This window comes from Oncorhynchus keta, chromosome 4 (assembly GCF_023373465.1).
Source record: "Oncorhynchus keta strain PuntledgeMale-10-30-2019 chromosome 4, Oket_V2, whole genome shotgun sequence".
NCBI classification, from domain to species: domain Eukaryota; kingdom Metazoa; phylum Chordata; class Actinopteri; order Salmoniformes; family Salmonidae; genus Oncorhynchus; species Oncorhynchus keta.
The window spans coordinates 73,109,226-73,117,607 of NC_068424.1; positions in this window are offsets into that span (position 1 = coordinate 73,109,226).

Sequence of the window (8,382 nt, forward strand, 5' to 3'; positions counted from 1 at the left end):
CTATGGGAAAAATGAGAGGAGGAAAAACGACTGGAAGCATTTGGCTGTTTGATCGTTATGTTTTATTGGTATTATGACATGTCAACTGTGGGGCTCTGGACAAAAGAGAACTCCATGAGAAATTCTGTTGGCCAGCAAATGGGAGAGTTTTCACCGGTTGAATTACATTTATTCAGCACGCGCAAGGGAACCACGCCTGCAAAGCCCGTTATGCACCTGCGTAAGATGAGTCGGAATACCCACTACTGAGAAGTGAATACCCACTACTGAGAAGTGAATACCCACTACTGAGAAGTGAATACCCACTACTGAGAAGTGAATACCCACTACTGAGAAGTGAATACCCACTACTGAGAAGTGAATACCCACTACTGAGAAGTGAATGACCACTACTGAGAAGTGAATACCCACTACTGAGAAGTGAATAACCACTACTGAGAAGTGAATACCCACTACTGAGAAGTGAATACCCACTACTGAGAAGTGAATACCCACTACTGAGAAGTGAATACCCACTACTGAGAAGTGAATCCCCACTACTGAGAAGTGAATAACCACTACTGAGAAGTGAATCCCCACTACTGAGAAGTGAATACCCACTACTGAGAAGTGAATACCCACTACTGAGAAGTGAATAACCACTACTGAGAAGTGAATACCCACTACTGAGAAGTGAATACCCACTACTGAGAAGTGAATACCCACTACTGAGAAGTGAATACCCACTACTGAGAAGTGAATACCCACTACTGAGAAGTGAATACCCACTACTGAGAAGTGAATACCCACTACTGAGACGTGAATACTCACTACTGAGAAGTGAATACCAACTACTGAGAAGTGCGTAGGAAAGGCGTGAGTAGGAAAAGTGTACATTTCCTATGTCTGAATCTGCCTAAAAGTGAATATGGAATGTGAATATGGAATGTGTCAATCATCCAAGTCCTTCATTCCATCCAGAAGGTTGTCCCCGCCCCTCTGGTAGTTTTCATTCACTTCCGTGGATCTAAGATGACAAGATCAGGATAACCAAGATCTCTAATTGTAGGCTCTGCTCTATGGCTTTTGCCTGTCTAAATATCTCTACAGACTTTAACATGATATTTTCTGTCTAAACTCATCAGGAGAAGAATGTTAAAGTGGAATTATAAGGACCCTGTACCCAAGAGACAGAGTCCTCTCACCAAGGACACTGCTGACGGTTTAAGTGGATCCTTCCGTTTGGCACCAAGGCTTTCACATGATTCATCGTCCATCTCTCACTCTGATGTACGTACTGTAGTCAACCACTCTTATACCCCATAGGAAGGACAGAGTTGGCAGCCTTTAGTTTGAGTGGGCCACTGGTGCTTTCACATGCTCACTGTAGATCCATCTTCCTATTTCTAATGTAGTCGATAATCCTCCTCACGCACGAAGAACCAAATTACATGTAACTATATGTCAGAATATCGGACATGTACCGGACACTGTTCAATGTCACCACGTTAACGTAATGGGGACCATGTTGCAAGGACAGACCAGAGAGTTCTGAATGACCCCATCTAGAGTATGCAATGCATCACCAGCAGTCAGCTTACATAGGAATATATTACAGAGTCTCTGAGTGCTGAGGGGAATGGGGGAAGAGACTTGGACATGGACTGAAATGACTAGATAACATTTTAACTTCAGGATCGGTGTCCATTCCATGAGACCGTTGAGCTAACGTAGTCTAATGCGATTAGCATGAGGTTATAAGTAACAATACAATTACCCAGGACATAGACATATCTGATATTGGCAGAAAGCTTAAATTCTTGTTAATCTAACTGCACGGTCCAATTTACAGTAGCTATTACAGTGGACGAATGCACTGCTAGTGTTTGAGGAGAGTGCACAATGTTGAGCATGAAAAGTTATTAATAAACAAATTAGGCACATTTGGGCAGTCTTTATAGCAAATTTGGAACAGAAATACAATGGTTCATTGGATCAGTCTAAAACTTGTCACTTACACTGTTGCCATCTAGTGGCCAAATCTAAATTACACCTGAGCTGGAATAATACATTTTAGCCTTTGATGATGGTACAAAAAAATACAAAAGAACGGTTGTTTTTTTCTTTGTATTTTCTTTTACCAGATATATTGTGTTATTCTCCTACATTCCTTGAACATTTCCACAAACTTCAAAGTGTTTCCTTTCAAATGCTACTAAGAATATGCGTATCCTTGCTTCAGGGCCTGTGCTACAGGCGGTTAGATTTGGGTATGTCATTTTAGACAAACATTTAAAAAAGGTGTGGATCCTCAAGAGCAGGCATTTTGATGGAAATGATTACGGTATAGAGAAAACAGGGAAGAACACTTACCGTACTGTATTTGAAGAAGAAGCTGTTGCGTTTACATTGAAGATGTCTGTCTGTAATATCAGGGTGTATAATGTTTGGGTTCAGTATAAGAAGCGGACTTACATTGAAGATGTCTGTCTGTAATATCAGGGTGTATAATGTTTGGGTTCAGTATAAGAAGTGGACTTACATTGAAAATGTTTATAGTATACTGTACTTATCTGAAGAAACAGTTTGACTTACATTGAAGGGGATTTTTTTTTGTACCAAGAGACACCATCTCTGTGCTTGGCAATTTGATAGTGGGAGGAGTTTAATGTGCATCCCAAATGGCACCCTATTCCCTGTATTGTGCACTACTTTTGACCAGGCCCTATCAGGATGTGATGATGGAGAGCTTGTAATCAATGTTTATTTCAACGTCAGCAGACTGAGAGAGCCAGAGTTCATCTGTAGAGTCCTGCTCTGTGTACGCTCCAGACGTCAGTGTGTAATAGTGTATAATCTGAGAGGCTGATTAGATTAGACCCAGCAGTCCCATTAATCCTCACAGCGGGTTGTTAAGTGAGAGCAGACTCAGCCTAATCAAAATAAACCATCACATTAACTCAGTGTAAAGGGAGATCTGTGTGACAACAGCTGGTCAGAGATTTGTATTGTATTCTAAAACCACCTTCATTGACAGAATGTCATTTAAAGCCTGTGTTCCAAATGGCACCTTATTCCTTTTTAGTTGACTACTTCTGAGGGGCACTGTGAAGGGAATAGGGTGCCATTTGGGACACAGCCTCAGTGTGCTCTGAGATTGCCGTGACCACCGCTGGTCATGAGTAAATCACATTCTGTCTGCCCCTACAGACATGGTGTCAGCATGGTGTTAGCCGCTCCAAGGTTGTGGGTTCATTTCCTGCATTGGGTGAAATACACTAGAAATGTATGCACTCTCTGTACTGTAGGACGTTTTGGTTACTACTGTTTCCATTCCTGCTCTGTTCTGTTCTGTCCTGTCCTATCCTGTCTTGTTCTTCCCTGTCCTGTTCTGTCCTGTCCTGTCCTGTCTTGTTCTTCCCTGTCCTGTTCTGTCCCGTCCTGTCCTGTCTTGTTCTGTCCTGTCCTATCCTCTCTTGTTCTTCCATGTCCTGTCCTATCCTCTCTTGTTCTTCCCTGTCCTGTTCTGTCCTGTCCTGTCCTGTTCTGCCCTATCCCGTCCTGTCCTGTCTTGTTCTGTCCTGTTCTATTCTGTCCTGTCTTGTCCTGACATGTTCTTCCCTGTTCTGTTCTGACCTGTCCTGTCCTGTCCTATCCTGTCCTGTTCTGTCCTATCCTGTCCTGTTCTGTCCTGCCTCCCTGCTGCTCTGCCTGATACAGTTCTATACTGGTCTCTTCAGAGCAAGGTGATAGCTGATGACTTTATTTCTGTCGTCTAAAGCAGTGCCTTGTGCCCCTAATGGCGCCCTATTCCCTATAAAGGGGACTATATTTTGACCAGGGCCGGTAGGGAATACAGTGCTATTTTGGGACTCAGATAATGATGTGAGGGAACTGTACTGTTCAACCTTCATTCATGAACTAGATCTACATTCCTACACTATCACTGTGCTTCTCAGGATTATTAGAACTACTGTATTTTCGAACATTATCCTTTCTCTTAGTAAATCCCTATTCTATTGCATTATGCAAATATTAAAAGGTCAGGTAATGTGTCTTTGATAGAGGAACAGTATACAAGTACATTATTTATTTTTTGCAAACGTCAAATTTTGAAGTGTTTCAAGTTAAATTTAGGCATTAATTCCTAATGGTTAAGGTTAGGCATTAATTCCTAATGGTTAAGGTAAGGGTTAAGGTTAGGCATTAACTCCTAATGGTTAAGGTAAGGGTTAAGATTAGGCATTAACTCCTAATGGTTAAGGTAAGGGTTAAGGTTAGGCATTAACTCCTAATGCTTAAGGTACGGGTTAAGGTTAGGCATTAACTCCTAATGCTTAAGGTACGGGTTAAGGTTAGGCATTAACTCCTAATGCTTAAGGTAAGGGTTAAGGTTAGGCATTAACTCCTAATGGTTAAGGTAAGGGTTAAGGTTAGGAATTAACTCCTAATGGTTAAGGTTAGGCATTAATTCCTAATGGTTAAGGTAAGGGTTAAGGTTAGGCATTAACTCCTAATGCTTAAGGTAAGGGTTAAGGTTATGCATTAACTCCTAATGGTTAAGGTAAGGTTTAAGGTTAGGCATTAACTCCTAATGGTTAAGGTAAGGGTTAAGGTTAGGCATTAACTCCTGATGGTTAAGGTAAGGGTTAAGGTTAGGGATTAATTCCTAATGGTTAAGGTAAGGGTTAAGGTTTCGGATAGGCTTAAAACAAAAGTCTCAAAAACAACTTCATACTTGCAACCTTTGAAATCAGAGGCAGATGCTTATGGCCATCCACAAAGCCGGAGCAAAACCCGAAACCTGCTTGAAGTTAACAGAGCTCACTGTTGCCCCTAGTGGCCTGTTTCCACGTCATCTCCCAATGTCCTCAGACATGGATGGACGTTGAGCACTGACTTGTATCATGGATGACCTGGCTGGTGAAGTGAGTGGTTGTGATGTCTCGGTGGTGTGGTTATAAGTACCGTCTCGTGATCAGAAGTGCAGCACTACAGTATAAATAGACTGTGTGTGTGTGTGTGTGTGTGTGTGTGTGTGTGTGTGTGTGTGTGTGTGTGTGTGTGTGTGTGTGTGTGTGTGTGTGTGTGTGTGTGTGTGTGTGTGTGTGTGTGTGTGTGTGTCTCTTTGCTGCTGTTGTGTTCTAAACTGCCTGCTATCAGGAGACGTCAGGGGAAGCTGGTTCAACTGTACACCAGCAGTACAGTACACTTCCCAGCTCTGTTCTGCTCTGCAGTGTTAGCCGACCACCAGGGGAATGTTCAATGGGACTCACACACCCAGATACACTATCACAGTCCTAGAACACTGAATGACAACGATACGCACACATTCACATTGACTCAAATGCATGCACATACACACGGATGCACGCTAGAGGGGAAGAGGAGAGGAAACTACGTCTCTGTTATAGGCTAGTGGCCAAGACACTAAAAGTGCTTTAGTTTTTGATATACACTACATATACACAAGTATGTGGACAACCCTTCAAATTAGTGGATTTGGCTATTTCAACCACACCTGTTGTTGACAAGAATACAAAATCGAGCACATGCATAGTGCCAACTGTAACGTTTGGTGGATGAGGAATAATGGTCTGGGGCTGTTTTTCATGATTCGGGCCCCTTAGTTCCAGTGAAGGGAAATCTTAATGATACAGCATACAATGACATTCTAGATGATTCTGTGCTTCCAACTTTGTGGCAACTGTTTGGGTAAGGCCTTTTCCTGTTTCAGCATGACAATGCCCCCGTGCACCAAGCGAGGTCCATGCAGAAATGGTTTGTTGAGATCAGTGTTTAATAATTAGGGATGATGCGAATTTTCACAGCTTTTTGTAAAAAATCGTGCAACATTTCAACGTCCTGCTACTCATGCCAGGAATATAGTATATGCATATGATAAGTATGTGTGTATAGAAAACACTCTTCTGAAGTCTCCAAAACTGGTTAAATCGTGTCTGTGGCTATAACAGAACGTGTTTAGGAGTAAAAATCCCAGGGAAAACTGTTCTCCAAAAACACAAAAAAAATATTCATCCGCCAGTCAATGTATTGTCTAAGGCGACAGACAAAAAACGAGGCCCCCATTACAATGCCTACAGCTTCCACACGATGTTGCCAGTACTGGCATTTTTTGGCTGCTTTATCCTTGGCTCGATGACGTATAGGCACTTCCTTTCTTGGGGCTCACCACAGGATGTTGTGAAATTGAAAACATGGACGATGATTTCAAGACTTGCTGCTATCGAATACAGATCGCCCCGTGATCAATTTTATAGATTATTAACGTTTATTAATAACTAAAGTTGGTTTAGAAAAGTAGTTTGAAGTGATTTGTAAATGTTTATAGGCAACTTTTGTAATTTTAAAAAGTGACGTTGCGTCTTGTAAAGGGGCATTTTCCTGGATCAGACCGGTCTTCAGCAAATGACATTTTGGGTATACAATGACGGATTTAATCGGGAAAAAGACCCAATTGTGATGTTTATGGGACATATAGGAGTGCCAACAAAGAAGCTCGTCAAAGGTAATGAATGTTTTATATTTTATTTCTGCGTTTTGGGTAGCGCCGGCTACCGCAAAATCTGTTGTTTAGGTGACGTTCCGGTATTTTGGGGGGTGCATGCTATCAGATAATAGCTTCTCATGCTTTCGCCGAAAAGCATTTTACAAATCTGACTTGGTGGCTAGATTCACAATGAGTTTAGCTTTAATTCAGTACCTTGCATGTGTGTTTTAATGAAAGTTTGAATTTTATCGAAAACTATAGGTGGCGCTCTGAAATTTCCGCTGATTGATGTTCCTGCACTGGGATTACATTCTGCATCATCCCTAACAGAGCTTGACTGTCCTGCACAGAGCTCTGACCTCAACCCCATCAAACACCTTTGAGATGAATTGGAACGCAGAGTGTGTGTCAGGCCAAATCACCCAACATCAGTATCCGACCTCACTAATGCTCTTGTAGCTTAATGGAAGCAAGTCCCTGCAGCAATGTTCCAACATCTTGTTGAAAGCCTTCCCAGAAGAGTAGAGGCTGTTATAGTAGCAATGTTCCAACATCTAGTGGAAATCCTTCCCAGAAGAGTAGAGGCTGTTATAGCAGCAATGTTCCAATATCTAGTTGAAAGCCTTCCCAGAAGAGTAGAGGCTGTTATAGCAGCAATGTTCCAATATCTAGTTGAAAGCCTTCCCAGAAGAGTAGAGGCTGTTAAAGCAGCAAAGGGGGGACCAACTCCATATTAATGTCCATGATTTTGTAATGAGAAGTTCGGCTAGCAGGTGTCCACATACTTTTGTTCACATAGTGTATGTCTACCTGAGGTATAACAAAACACAATCATGTTTTTTCACATCTCTAATGTCTCCCATTTATGAAATTGATGATTTGGAAAAAATATTTCACTACAAAAGTGGTTAAATTGATAGATGTGACACACAACATACCTTCAAAATGTGCAGAATAATGCTTGGCTGGAGGGGAAAATGACTGCATAAACTCCCCTAACCCAATATTGCAAATGTGGGTTTATTGTTACAAGTAGTTTGTTTTCTGCCCTACATACACAAACAAACAGTATTAGGGTAATCTAGACCTATAAATACAGAAATAAAAACTATGATGAATGTAAGTTGTTCTTTTTGAAAGCTGATTAATAGAAAACTATCCAAGTCAAATGTTCTCTCATTCAGTGCTCTATTATCCTGCTCGACAACAATACATACAGTTACATAGGTTTTATGATGTTGTGGCCATTGGAGTCTAATCTAATGACCTTGATACTCTAGGCCCTTCACACCACATAATTACATTCTGGATTCTGACACACATTATATACAAATTATATACTGTCTGTTCACACCTCATATTTACATTCTGGATTGTGACGCAGCCGCTCTAATATATGTTCTCTGGATTGCTAATTGGATTCGTTCTGTCATTTCTTGATTTATTGTTTAAATATATATATGTTTTGTGAACTTGTGTTGTATTTCTGAGATATTATACTGAACTGTTGGAGCTAGTACACCTGCTAATCTGTTGGAGCTAGTACACCAGCTAATCTGTTGGAGCTAGTACACCAGCTAATCTGTTGGAGCTAGTACACCAGCTAATCTGTTGGAGCTAGTACACCTGCTAATCTGTTGGAGCTAGTACACCAGCTAATCTGTTGGAGCTCGTACACCTGTTAATCTGTTGGAGCTCGTACACCTGCTAATCTGTTGAAGCTAGTACACCTGCTAATCTGTTGAAGCTAGTACACCTTCTAATCTGTTGGAGCTAGTACACCTGCTAATCTGTTGAAGCTAGTACACCTGTGAATCTGTTGGAGCTAGTACACCAGCTAATATGTTGGAGCTAGTACACCTGCTAATCTGTTGAAGCTAGTACACCTGTGA